This window comes from Enhydra lutris, unplaced genomic scaffold, assembly GCF_002288905.1.
Source record: "Enhydra lutris kenyoni isolate GAN:26980312 unplaced genomic scaffold, ASM228890v2 scaffoldscaffold21, whole genome shotgun sequence".
Taxonomy (NCBI): Eukaryota; Metazoa; Chordata; class Mammalia; order Carnivora; family Mustelidae; genus Enhydra; species Enhydra lutris.
Window position 1 is genome coordinate 44,277,350 of NW_019154105.1, and position 14,876 is coordinate 44,292,225.

Below are 14,876 nucleotides of genomic sequence, written 5' to 3' on the forward strand. Positions count from 1 at the left end.
TGTAATTATTATTTTTTTAAAGATTATTTATTTATTTATTTGACACACAGAGAGAAAGATCACAAGTAGGCAGAGACACAGGCAGAGAGAGAGGAAGGGAAGCAGGCTCCCTGCTGAGCAGAGAGCCTGATGCAGGGCTCGATCCCAGGACCCTGGGATCATGACCTGAGCCGAAGGCAGAGGCTTTAACCCACTGAACTACCCAGGCACCCCAAGAATGTGTAATTATAAAAAGAAGTGGAAGTTGAACAATTATGGAATCACAGATGTAGGGAGTCACAGGGAGAATAATTCAATCACCATTTGAGTATGTTGGGGAGACAAAAATCAGCGAGGTCTAACTCTAGTCTTACTGTCTGTCTCATATTAAGAGAGAAGGAAAAATCAACTGAAAATAATGATTCAGGTATTAACTACATGGTAGAGAAATTCAGAGAGTACAAAAGAAACATGGAGCTTGTAATATTGTACCAGCCTAAGGTAGATTCAGCAATGTTTAAATGAAAAGGAGTTCTTAAGTGAAGAGGAAAAGGATATTTGTGGCCAAGGAGACAGCATAAACAGATATGCAGGAGTGAGAAACAGCACAATGTATTCTGGGGTGAGGAGGGAAGCAGTTTTGTGTGAAAGAGTAAAATTTAGGGGTGAAATTAGAAGGTAGGTAGCGGTCAGTCTATGGGGTGTCTTGTGATGCTGCTTTACCCTACCATGTGTTCTCTATTCCCCTTTCCCTGATTTCTCTCTCTCTTTTTTATTCCTATAGCAATGATCAACTTCTAGCATATTTACTTATTTTATTTATTATTTGTCTCTTCTACTAGACCGTTTGAAGAGGACTGAGTTGAGGAGCTCAAGGCTAGAGGTAAATGAAGACTCTAGTGGCCTTCTGAGAGAAAAACGAGAATCAAAATGAAGAGTTCTGTGATTGGTGGAAAGATAGATGAGGGACAGGTGGGTGGGGGGTCTTTTGTAAGATAATAAAAGCAAGAGGACTTGGTGATGGGTAGGATTGGAGGGTGAGAAATAAAGACATCTTGATTCACTTAGTATTGTAGGCAGTTGGATATATGACTTGTAGACCCATAGCAAGTTTTGTGACGGAGATATAGATCGAGGAATGATTAGCATGTTCTGTACTGGAAATGTTAAGGTGGGTAAGATCCTTTAGGAAGTGCTTATAGAGGAAAATCAGAAGAGATTGAAGAACAAAACCCTGAAATGGATGGAGAACCAGGAGGCTACATAGGAATGGAGAAAGGTAACAACATATAAGACCCATCAAGGAGGGCGCCTGAGTGGCTTAGTTGGTTGAGCATCCAACTCTGGATTTTGACTCAGGTCATGATCTCAGGGTTGTGAGATTGAGGTCCATGTGGAGCCTCTCAGCACAGAGTCTGCTCAAGATTCTCTCCCTCTGTCCCCGCTCATGCCCATTCTCTCTCTCAAATAAGTAAATAAATCTTTAAAAAAAAAAATCCATCAAGGGATTCATGTGAATAAGTTAAGAGGAAAGCCAATTTTAATAATAGTGATGTGATTAATGAACTGAGAAGCAGCAGAAAGTTTTGGTAAGCTAACCAATGAAATGTGCTCTTTTCTTTGGTAAAATAACCTGTCCCTAAGAGCTTTTCTGTTTGCTGGTTTACTGATCATTGACCAATACATCTGATAACCTATCATTTTACTTCAGTGTACTTTGATTTTAAAAATAAAGTTTCTGGGAGGCAATAACTTGAAAGACAAAACATCTCATAATAGGAAATGCAGGTCATGCATAGTGTAACACTGTGAATGCACGCTCAGATACCAGTAATGCTATCAAAAATGGCTCCCTAATCTTTCCGACCCCTTTTCCCAGCAATGCCGTACTCCCTCCTCTGGGTCCTCCTTCCCACTTCCCCCAAACCAGTCTAAGTCACAAAGGTAGCAGTGATTTAGCAGGCAGCGAAGAGGTACTCAGCCAAACCTAGCAAAAGATTTTGCTTCCTCTCTTTTATGCCATGTCTCTGTAGCATGACTAAGTCGGTTCTGGATTGCTTGATTTATTCTCCATTTTTGCCTCGGATATATTAATAGAACAATCAATCAGATCTTGGCAGGGATCAGAATTGGGCATTACAGAGTCCAGTACAATGAATCCTGTATAGATTTGCCTCTTTTTGGGTAAACAAATAGACCTGACCTTGGTTGTGCAAATGTTACAAATGAATGCACTGTATGCTCTTTATTACATTTTTTTATTATCTACTTTTCAAAAGCATTAAATGAAAATCTTTCTGCTTTATAATCCTTCTGAAAAAATGGTACAAAAAGTTATTAAATATGCGTTGTAAAGTACACTTATGCAGGTGTTCTATCCTCCAGTGCTTCAGACATTTATTTCGGTTGACAATCATTTAGTCAACAGCTGGAAAAAGAGATGATCAAGAATATTATGTTCGTTGCAATTTTGTAAGATTATGTTTGTTTTTGAACATGCATTTTGGCTTTTTGTTTTTACTTATCTATTTTTAAATTATTTATTTATTTATTTGAGAGAGAGAGGTGGAGCAAACATGAGCAAGGAAAGGGCAGAGAGAGAGGAAGAAGCAGACTCCCCGCTGACAAGGAGGCTGATGCGGGCCTTGATCCCATGACCCTGGGATCGTGACCTGAGCCAAAGGCAGACATTTAATTGACTGAGTCACCCAGGTGCACCAACATTTCTGACTGTTTAAAGTGAAAATTGTATTGTTTTACAATTGGAAGAGGTGAGGCCTGTATTACATAAACTAACAAAATAGATTGATTTTCATGAAAAAAAAACCTGTTTTAAGTAAGAATTATTTATTAACTTATGTGGGAACTTAAGGAATAAGATGTTTTAGGGGAGCCTGGGTAGTTAAGTCTGTTAAGTGTCTGACTCTTTTTTTTTTTTTTTTTTTTTTAAGTGTCTGACTCTTGATTTCCTCTCAGGTCATGCATGATCTCAGGGTCTTGGGATTGAGGTCCGCATCTGGTTCTGCACTCAGAGTGGTGTCTGCTTGAGATTCTCTCTCTCCCTCTCCTGCTTGCTCCTCCCTGAAGTTTCTCACTCAAATAAATAAATAATAAGTAAATAAATGAAATCTTAAAAAAAAAGAAATGAGGTGTTTTACAGACATACCTATGCATCTGCAAAATGGAGTGAGGCAGTTTAAGGCCATGCAGAAGAGAAATGGGATTAGCCTTTTGTTTCTACATGGTCCCGGTTTTCAAAGTCCATTTGGATCACAATTTTAAGGAAAAGTTATGTATTTGTTGTTGGATCAACAGGAACTGAAAAATTTTGTCCAGTCTTATGTTTATTACCATGGATTCATTTCGTACTATAGATACATACAATCCTAAGGAACCAATGAATGTGGTTGATTATCTTGGTCCCTTCACTTTGGGACCATCTTGTACTCTTGTCTACTGGATGATGGTTTTGAAAGGCGTGGAGTTTTGAGGGCATTTGTCAAGAGGGAGTAGTTCTTTAGATAATGATAATATATACCTGGAATAGTACAGCTTCTTCTTCAAGGATAAGCTTGACGATCAGATTTAACCAAATATTCTTATATTTAACCAGTTCTTCATCATTTAAAAAAATATTGTTGGTGTGACTAGATATGAGATCCCTTTTATCAGGACATTACTGCTTATTGCAATTTCCAAGGACTTTTATCTAGTTGAAAAAATAATGTAAATCTCTTCTGCCACCATTTTTACAACCAGAGTATCTGCTAAGAGCTTGTGAATTCTGCTCAAGTTTCAAGTTACCTTAGTCTCTTTGGAGCTGTAATTGGATTTAATAAGAAGGAAGTGTGGTCTAAAAAAAAAAAAATTGGTGAAGGGCGGAGGAATACTATCAGAAATATTCTTTATCCAAGATATTTGTAAAATGTTATTCATCCTTTAAAATTATTGAGTTTTGTATTATATAGCTGTGTATAAAAGATATACATGAGTGACTTGGAAATTATAATGTTTGAATTAAAGCTAGTTTTTATGATGTGTTGGCCAGACAAAAAAGCTTGCTACAATTTTTTAACATCATTTTACTTGTATTTATTTTTTGTCTTTTCCAATCCTTTTGCTTACTTCTATATTTACCAAAATTTTCTCCTTTTTTACCATTTCTCATGCAAATTTATTATTAGATTTCCTATTATAAATGTCAAAAAGGACTCTGCAGAGTTTAGAACTTGTGGCCCTAAGGTGTTAAAAGAACATTAAGCACTTAGACAAGATTAACCCTGATATCAGAATGGGTAAGTAGCCAGGTCTCTGGGAACTTTTTGTTTGGTTGGTTTCTTGAAACAGGTGAACTAATAATACATTCTTCAAAATTACTCTGCTGTATAAAGCTTTACATATATAAGATGCTTTACAAATGTTAAATAATGTTAATACCAGCCATATGGGAAAACTTATTTATGTTTGGATTCAGACTTGTGAAATCTCCTAATAGTTATTTCTAAAATATGACCACTGAATTTTGGAATCTTCTCTGGGATATGTAGCTAGCTCAAAGGATGAGGTAGACCAAGGGTGTGCGAAAGTGATCCTAGTAGCGTCTAAACATCAGCTCTGTGAACTTAAGCAAGTTACTTGGTTTCTCTGTGGCATAGTTTATTTGCTTATTTGTTATGTTTTATTTTTCATTTGTAAAACTTATCTACTTCATCAGGTTGTTATGAGGATTAAAATAATTCCTGTATTTAAATCCCTTAGTATAGCGTTTGCAACATAGTAAGAGCTCATTGACTGTTAGCTAATGTCTCACTATTAAGAATTTTTAAATTCAAACTGCATTTATTGGGTACTTCATAAGTTTAAGAACCTGTAGCAATATCATAGGAATCTTTTAATTAAGACTTTCTAGTTAATACCTGGATATTACAATTCAACCATTGTTTAAAGCACATAATTATTGCTTTGTCTTCTGGCAATAACATTTTGTCCTCATTCAATTAAATCTAGAGTTCAAAGTGTTCAGTTCTTGGGTTGGCTAATTTAATCTTAAGATTTATTGCCAAGACAATTACTCCTTTCTGCATTTCTGATTAACTGTAGTTTATATCCACTTATTTAGAAATATAACACCAATTATTTGAGAGAAAAACAACATAAATCCTCCATCAAAGAAGGAGAAACAGACAAGTAGCTGGTTCTTAGCCAAGGAATAAATGAAGTTACCTGTTGACATAGAATCTTCCACTACCTAAACTGATCCAAATGTTCCAAAAATCATACTTAGAGTGCATAGATCTCTACTTAAATTTAGAAAGTTAGTACTGAATGGGGTCTTATGGAGTGGTTAGCACAACGACCCACATTTAGAAGTTTCTCACTTTCCTAAGATCACACAGTTGGTAATGAAAGTGAAATCAGAAAGCAGTTATCTTGGGATGCATGGGTGGCTCAGTGGGTTAAAGCCTCTGCCTTCAACTCTGGTCATGATCCCAGGGTCCTGGGATCAAGCCCCGCATTGGTCTCCCTGCTCCGTGGGGAGTCTGCTTCCCCCTCGCCCCCCACCTGCCTCTCTGCTTACTTGTGATCTCTGTCAAATAAATAAATAAAATCTTAAAAAAAAAAAAAGCTGCTTTTTTGATTATCTGGATAAAGGGATTTTCTGCCCTGAGTGTCCCCTGTTTTTCAAGCAAGATACAGAGATGTTTAATAAGAACTTATGGACTTAAATTCAGAACTCTTTCCATTATTTCTTGATATCTATAACTTTAATATTAATCCAGGCTCTGATATTAATATAAATTAGTATCCAAGCCTGAATAATATAAATTACCCTTTGTTAGTGATTCCTAGAAGAGAATTAAATAAATATTGTCGTATCCTGGCTTGAATTAGGAGCACCTTTGTCCCAGTCACTTGTTCATTTTGGGCCTGTTTCCATGTGATGTGTCTTTTTGAAGGGTAACTCAGATGACTAGCTACTGGGTAACTTCCATGTGCCCATCATTCCCGGTAGCTGGAATTCCATCTTATTCCCTTTGCCCTTCTGTGACTTGACACCCTGCCAAGTTTCTTCAGTATTGCAATTTTCTGGGCACTTTCTTTCCCAGTGACTGTGATTCACTATTGATAGTTTTGCTGGGTTTACCTTGTTGTGTATTCTGGTCCTTTTGCATTATCTTTTGACTTGACTCTCCTCTGATCATCCTCCTTGCCTTTTGCTATGAAAGATAACCTGCATTTTTTACCTGACTGGGAACTTTGGCTGACAGTCCTCTGCTTATGCCGTCACCAGATTCTTTAGTTATCCTATAAGCCCTCATCAGTTCAGAGCATAATAATCTAACACCTCTTTCACAGAAATAATTTTTAAATAATTATCTATGAACTAAGAAAAAAAAAAAAAGAAAGAAAAACAAGGCTAAAGAATCATCCAAAGAAAGAGAGATTGGGTTTGAGTAAACCTGTGAAAGGTACACTTTACTCTGTAAAGAGAACATTTCATCCTTTCTAGAGCTGAGAAAAAATAACTGCATGTGGATAAGGAATAGTGAGGTGGTGTTTATCCTTCTCACCTAGTTGCTATAGCTGGTATTGTCTATACTGTGTCAGCTCTCTCTTCAGCTCCAAAAAACATGAACCTCTACTGGTAGGGCTGAGTACACCAGTCCATGAGTTCACTTCTAAGCCTTCTCATGGCTGAGACTTATTCTCTATCAGTCATGTACCGTTTGATTCAGAAAGTAGGCTATCAGTCACAATATTGATTGGGAACTCTCTGTGACTTGGAACACTGGCTGCTCTATAGTACAGGGCTGATGTGCTGTCTAATTTGTAAGGTTATTGTGAAGGTTCATTGAATGAATATGTAAAGACCTTTAGATCCAGACCTGGAGCCTGATATATTCTCAATAAATATTAATTATGATAAATATTAACTTGTGGGACAAAAATACGTAGTGGAAATGAATTTTTTCAATAATTATCCATGCAAGAAGCATTACTGAATCAACTTTAACAGTCAATAGAGAACATGTACACACTATAGTTTTGGGTTTTTTTGTTTGTTTGTTTTATTTTATTTTTCGCACTACACCCAAGGATTTCCCCCCATTTCATAAACAGAATAAAGTAATCATGTGCCTGGGAGTGTGTGGCGAGATAGGGCCCAGTGTGTTATAACTCTAAGTGTTGCAGATTAAAGCAGAAAATTTGGTAGAAGAAGTCACTGGTGTTAAGGTGAATATTTTCTAGCCAGTCTCATCATGCACTTTGTCAAACAGCAGTTGAAGCAAGAAAATTCTAAGCAAAAAGAAGAGGGTTAGTGAAAGCCTAGGTGGACAGCCAGGAGAGAAACAAAAGGAGAAAAAGCCAGGGATTATCAAAAACTTGCCAGATAAAAGGGGAGTAAATGATAATATAATGGAGGAGTCTTGATCAACAATTGGAAGTGTGAAAGGAAAAGTTATTAGTTCTAAAACTAGTAAAATCTCTTAGATGTCAGTAGAAAAGGTAAGTTAGCATTACACTCATTGATTCTGTCCTTTTGGGAAGTAATCAAGGTAGCATTAACCAACAGTGGATCTTCCTCCCAATGTCCTTATGACCAGCCAGATTTTCCTTGAAGTTTGTGATGGTTACTTTCATGTGTCAACTTGACTGGACTGAGGGATGTTCAGATAGTGGGTAAAATATTATTTCTGGGTTTGTCTGTAAGGGTATCTCTGGAAGAGATTATCTGGAAGAGATTAATTAGTATTCGATTCGGTCGACTGAGTAAAGAAGATTGCCCTCACCAATGCAAGTAGGCATTGTCTAATCTTTTGAAGGCCAAAAGAAAAAAAATGCAGAGAAAGGGCAAATTCACTCTCTCTGTTTATCCTGAGACACAGATATTTTCCTGCCTTTGGTCATAAGGCTTTCAGATTCAGACTGGGATCTGTACCATTAATCCCAAGATGCTCAGTCCTTTGGACTCAGCACTGGCTTGCTTTCCTGGTCCTCCAACTTTCAGATGGTAGATCATGGGACTTCTTGGCGTACATAACTGTGTGAGTCAACTCCTATAATAAATACCCTCTTATATCTATGTATATCCAGTGGACTGTTTTCTCTGGAGAGCCCTGGTAAAGGCCATGACATAAGAGTTGTGTGTGAGATGGATTATAACTGGAGAGATTTTCAAAGCAGCTTTTACAGCTATAGAGTGGTCATGATAGCAAGAATAGAGAAAAGAGGTCAGTATTTAATTTTTGTTTTGAAAAAGAATCAGTAGATTTAGAGGTTCATTATGTTTGTGAATGAAAGGAAGAAATTATTACATGAAAGTTGGTGTGATGAAAACTATGTGATGTGAAATATTGGGTGGATTCAAAGTCTGGAGAAAAACAACCTGTTGCACAAAGACTCCTTCAAGACACTTGCAACTTCTTTCACCACTAGCATCCCATGGAGGAGGATACACCAAAGCCATGCAAAATTTATAATACATCATGTATGTAGAGGGGAGATAGCACCTAATGGAAAGTTCTCCTTCAAGCACACTTTGCTGCAGATTTTTTTTTTTTAACTCTCATTGCAATGAGCTCATTTTTCTCTATTTTATTTATAGCATACACGAGCAAATATGGATTTTTGGACAGTCTTCTTTTAAATACTCATGTCTCTTCCTGTCACCTCTTGTGTTGTAAACAAATTGTTTATTTGTTAATTGAGTTGTAGAGAACATATATAAATAATAACTTTGAGAGGATTCAGGAAGATAATGAATAGTACTGGAAACCTATTTGAAGTAACTAGAATTATGGAATAAGAATCCATATTTACCATACAATAAGGAGCCATAAGATAATGCTTCACATTTATCTGGGTTAAACATTTTGATTAGGGCTTGTTCTATAACTTCCCTAAAAAAACCATTAAAATCTTTGCATAGATAAGTGGAATACCTATAAAATAGATAGCAATTTACTGAGTGTCCATAAAATGCTCACCACTAGACACTAGATATGGCAAAGACTCCTGCATTACTCTATATCTACCTCCCCCTGTTTTTAAAAATTTTTACAGAGACCTAGTATTGATCAGGGTGACCCTTGTATGACATCTGTAATTCATCTATCAAAAGCATGCAATGCCTTCCACATTTTTATTCAGAGGAAAAGACAAAGCCCTCACACAGACTTCTAAGAACTCCTACGTGATCTCAACCCTTTTTACTTCTCCAGCTCTGTCTCCTGCCCTTCTCCCCCTCAATATGCCCTGATACATCTGTTGGCCTCTTTGCATTTTCAGACATGTCTCGGGTTATTCCAATGCAGGGATTTTGTCCTGGCTACTCTCTCTCTTTCTCTGAAATGCACTTTCCATGTATATTGACAAGGCCAATTTCTTCCCCTTTGATAAACCTTTGCTTAATGTCATCTACTCAACAAAAGCCATCCTGACCACTCTGTTTCTTTCTTTAAACTACGTTATTGGTATGATTGTCATACAAAAAGATGTATAATATTTAATGTGTACAATTTGATGAGATTGCAGATAAGTATATATCCATGAAACCATGACCATCAACTATGACATTAATATATCTATCACCTCCAAAACTTTTTCCCTACCCTCTTTATTATTCTTACTCTTTTTAGTCATCATTATTATAAGAACACTTATGATCTACCCCCTTGGCAAATTTTTAAGTATATCATGCAGTGTTGTTAACTAAAGGCAATATGCAAATAGTAAATCTCTAGGACTTATTCAACTTGCATAACTACAATTTTGTGCCATTTCTCTCTCTGAGCAGTTCCCACCAACATAATTCTATTATATACTTCTATGAGTTTGACTATTTTAGAATCTTTATAAATGGTATCATGTAGTAGTATTTGTCCTATGACTGGCTTACTTTACTTGCATAATATCTTCCAGGTTCATCTATGTTGTTGCATATAGAGACTTCCCTTCTTTTTTAAGAATGAATAATATTTCATCATGTGTATACACCATATTTTTTTGTTCATTTGTCTGTTGATGGATCCTTAAGTTGTTTCTATATATTGGCTATTTTGAGTAGTGCTGCAAAGAAAGTGGGAATGCAGGTAATCCTTCAAGATCCTGTTTTTATTTCCTTTGGATGTATACCTAGAAGTGGAATTGATAGATCTGATGGCAGTTCTAGTTATAATATTTTGAGGACTGCCAGTTTTTCATAGAAGTTGTACCAGTTTACATCCCTACAAATAGCATCCAGCTGTTCCCTTTCTCCACATCTTTGCCAATACTTGTTATCTTTTATTTTCTTGGAAATAGCCATTCTGATAGGTATGAGGTGATATCTTATTGTGGTTTTAATTTGCATTTTCCTCGTGACTAGTGATCTTGAGTGCCTTTTTATATATCTGTATATCACTTTTGGAGAAAAATTTACTCAAGTATTTTTACCATTTTTTAGTTGGGTTATTTATTTTTTGAATTTTGAGTTATTTGTATATTTGGATATTAGCCCTCTGTCTGATATATGGTTTGCAAATACTTGCTCCCATTCTATAGGTTGTCTTTTCATTTTGTCAGGTCTTTCCTTTGTTAAGCAGACTTTTTTTTTTTTTTTGTATGTTTGTTTCTTTCCTTGATGTCATCCCATTTGCCTATTTTTGCTTCAGTTACCTGCACTTTTGATATATTCAAAAAATCACTGCCAAGACTAATATCAAGAGACATTGATTTCAGGTTGCCAGGGGGTGGGGGGTAGGGAGAGGGTGGTGGGGTTATAGACATTGGGGAGGGTATGTGGTATGGTGAGTGCTGTGGAGTGTGTAAACCTGGTGATTCACAGACCTGTACCCCTGGGGCTAATAACACATTATATGTTTATAAAAAATTAAAAAGTATAAAAAAAGAGATATTGATTTCATTATGGTTTCAAGTCTTACATTTAAGTTTTTAATCTTTTTTTTTTTTTTTTAGTTAGTTTTTGTGTATTGTGTAAGATAAGGGTCCAATTTCATTCTTTGGCATATGGAAAAGCAATTGCACAACACCATTTATTAAAAAAAAAACTTTCCTTTCTTCATTATGTATTTTGGCACCCTTGTCAAACATTACTTGACCATATATGCATCCGTTTAAAATACCGGACTCTCTATTATGTTCCATTAGTCTATGTATCTGCTTTTATGCCTGCACCACACTATTTTAATTACTATAACTTTGTAATATGGCTTGAAATCAAGGGGTGTAATACCTCCAGCTTTGTTCTTCTTGCTCAAAATTGGTTTGGCTAGTCAGGATTTTTTGTGGTTCTATATAAATTTTTGTATGAAAAATGCTATTGTGATTTGGGTAGGGGTTGCATTAAATCTATAGATGGTTTTGAGTGGTAGGGACATTTTAACAATATTATTTGTTCAACTAATGAACATGGGATGTCTTTCCATTTATTCGTGTCTGTTTTAATTCTTTCTTCAGTGTTTTATGATTTTCAGTGTATAAGTCATTTACCTCCTTGGTTAAGTTTATCCCTAGATATTTTATTCTTTCTGATGATATTGCAAATTGAATTATTTTCTTGATTTCTTTTTAGATATCAGTTTGTTGTTGGTATATAAAAATACAACTTATTTTTGAATGTTGATTTTCATGTCTTGCAACTTTCTTAAATTCATTTATTATCACTGCTTTTTTGTGGAGTCCTATGAAAAGGTGGAGGAGGGATGGTTATGTAGCCTATAACCGAGAAGTCATTTTGAGACCAAGAAATAAAGCAAGCCACTTCATACTGTTTACACAGTTACCCTCTTTATTCAGGGTAATTTACTGATGGGGAGGAGAGGGTGGGTGGATGATGATCCAGGCATTGGCAAGCTATTCTTTGCTAAGTCTGGACCCTAATCCACAGATTTTATAGAGTTAGGGGAAGTGCAGAGGCCATTATGATGAGGTCAAAGTGTTTAACATTTAACAGACATCATGGGTCCATTGGTTCATCACATAGGAAGGAGGGGAAGAAACTTTGTTATCTCTACTAGTTATCTAAATACAACAACAACAACAACAACAAAACAAAACAAAACAAAACAATCCACAAACTTTAGGGAGAATCAGAACAAGCCCTCCCATAAAATGATGTTGAATTCAGTTTGTTAAGATTTTGTTTAGAATTTTTGTATCCATGTTTATCAGGGATATTTTCCCATGTTATCTTTGGCTTTGGTATAAGGATAATGTTGGTCTTATGAAATGAGTTTGGGAGTGTTTCCTCATCTGTTTTTGGAAGAGTATAAAAAAGATTGGTATTATTATTATTTTTTTAATGTTTGTAGAATTTACCTATGAAGTCATATGGTCCTGGGATTTTCTTTGTTCTTTATTGGAAGATTTTTGGTTACTGATTCAATTTCCTTATTTATTATTGCTCTGTTCAGGCTTTCTATTTCTTCTTGATTCGGTCTTGGTATATTGTATATTTTTAGGAATTTATCCATTTCATAGTTTGTCCAAAATTGGTGTATAATTGCTAATAACATTTCCTTATGATCTTTTTCATTTCTGTAGAATCTATTGTAATATGTCACCTTTCATTTCTAATTTTATTTGAGTCTTCTCTCTCTCTCTAGCCAAGAATTCTTGGTTAGTTTGGTTGACAGTTTGTTAGTTTTGTTTATTGAAAAAAAAAAAAAACAACCCTCAGTCCTTTCAATTTTTTCTAATGTTTTTCTATACTCAAATTTATGTATTTCTGCTCTAATCTTATATATATATATATATATTTTTTTTTTTCTTCTGCTAACTTTGGGTATAGTCCCTTTTATAGTTCTTTGAGTTATAGGGTTAGGTAGTATATTTGAGATTTTCATTTTTAATGTAGGTGTTTGTTGTAAACTTGCCTCTTAGTACTGATTTTGCTGCACTCCTTAAGTTTTGGTATGTTGTGTTTTAATTTATATTAAGTATTTTCTTTTTTTGTTTGTTTTTATTTATTATTTATTTATTTATTTATTTATTTTAATTTTCAGCATAACAGTATTCATTGTTTTTGCACCACACCCAGTGCTCCATGCAATCCGTGTCCTCTCCAATACCCACCACCTGGTTCCCCCAACCTCCCACCCCCCGCCCCTTCAAAACCCTCAGATTGTTTTTCAGAGTCCATAGTCTCTCATGGTTCACCTCCCTTTCCAATTTCCAATTTCCCTCAACTCCCTTCTCCTCTCTGACTCCCCTTGTCCTCCATGCTATTTGTTATGCTCCACAAATAAGTGAAACCATATGATAATTGACTTTCTCTGCTTGATTTATTTCACTCAGCATAATCTCTTCCAGTCCTGTCCATGTTGCTACAAAAGTTGGGTATTCATCCTTTCTGATGGAGGCATAATACTCCATAGTTTATATGGACCACATCTTCCTTATCCATTCGTCTGTTGAAGGGCATTTTGGTTCTTTCCACATTTTGGCGACCGTGGCCATTGCTGCTATAAACATTGGGGTACAGATGGCCCTTCTTTTCACTACATCTGTATCTTTGGGGTAAATACCCAGTAGTGCAATTGCAGGGTCATAGGGAAGCTCTATTTTTAATTTCTTGAGGAATCTCCACCCTGTTTTCCAAAGTGGCTGCACCAACTTGCATTCCCACCAACAGTGTAAGAGGGCTCCCCTTTCTCCACATCCCCTCCAACACATGTTGTTTCCTGTCTTGCTAATTTTGGCCATTCTAACTGGTGTAAGGTGGTATCTCAATGTGGTTTTAATTTGAATTAAATGATGTGATGATGAACATTTTTTCATGTGTCTGATAGCCATTTGTATGTCTTCTTTGGAGAAGTGTCTGTTCATATCTTCTGCCCATTTTTTGATATGAGTGTCTGTTTTGTGTGTGTTGAGTTTGAGAAGTTCTTTATAGATCCTGGATATCAACCTTTTGTCTGTACTGTCATTTGCAAATATCTTCTCCCATTCCGTGGGTTGCCTCTTTGTTTTCTTGACTGTTTCCTTTGCTGTGCAGAAGCTTTTGATTTTGATGAAGTCCCAAAAGTTCATTTTTGCTTTTGTTTCCTTTGCCTTTGGAGACATATCTTGAAAGAAGTTGCTGTGGCTGATATCGAAGAGGTTACTGCCTAGATTCCTATCTCACGTTGAGGTCTTTTATCCATTTTGAGTTTATCATTGTGTATGGTGTAAGAGAATGGTCGAGTTTCATTCTTCTACATATAGCTGTCCAGTTTTCCCAGCACCATTTATTGAAGAGACTTTTTTCCACTGTATATTTTTTCCTGTTTTGTCGAAGATTATTTGACCATAGAGTTGAGGGTCCCTATCTGGGCTCTCTACTCTGTTCCACTGGTCTATGTGTCTGTTTTTATGCCAGTACCATGCTGTCTTGGTGATAACAGCTTTGTAGTAAAGCTTGAAATCAGGTAACGTGATGCCCCGTTTTATTTTTGTTTTTCAACATTTCCTTAGTGATTCGGGGTCTGTTTTGATTCCATACAAATTTTTGGAGTATTTGCTCCAGCTCTTTGAAAAATACTGGTGGAATTTTCATCGGAATGGCATTAAAAGTATAGATTGCTCTAGGCAGTATAGACATTTTAACAATGTTTATTCTTCCAATCCAAGAGCATGGAATGGTCTTCCATCTTTTTGTGTCTTCTTCAATTTCTTTCATGAGATACAGCAAAGGCGGTCCTAAGGGGGAAAGACATAGGCATCCTAGCCTCTCTCAAAAAAAATTGAAAAATCCAGAACACACCAGCTGTCTCTACACCTTAAAGAACTGGAGAATCAACAACAAATCAAACCAACTTCACACATAAGAAGGGAAATCATCAAGATTAGAGCTGAGATCAATGAGGTAGAAACCAGAGATGCAGTAGAACGTATCAATGAAACCAGAAGCTGGT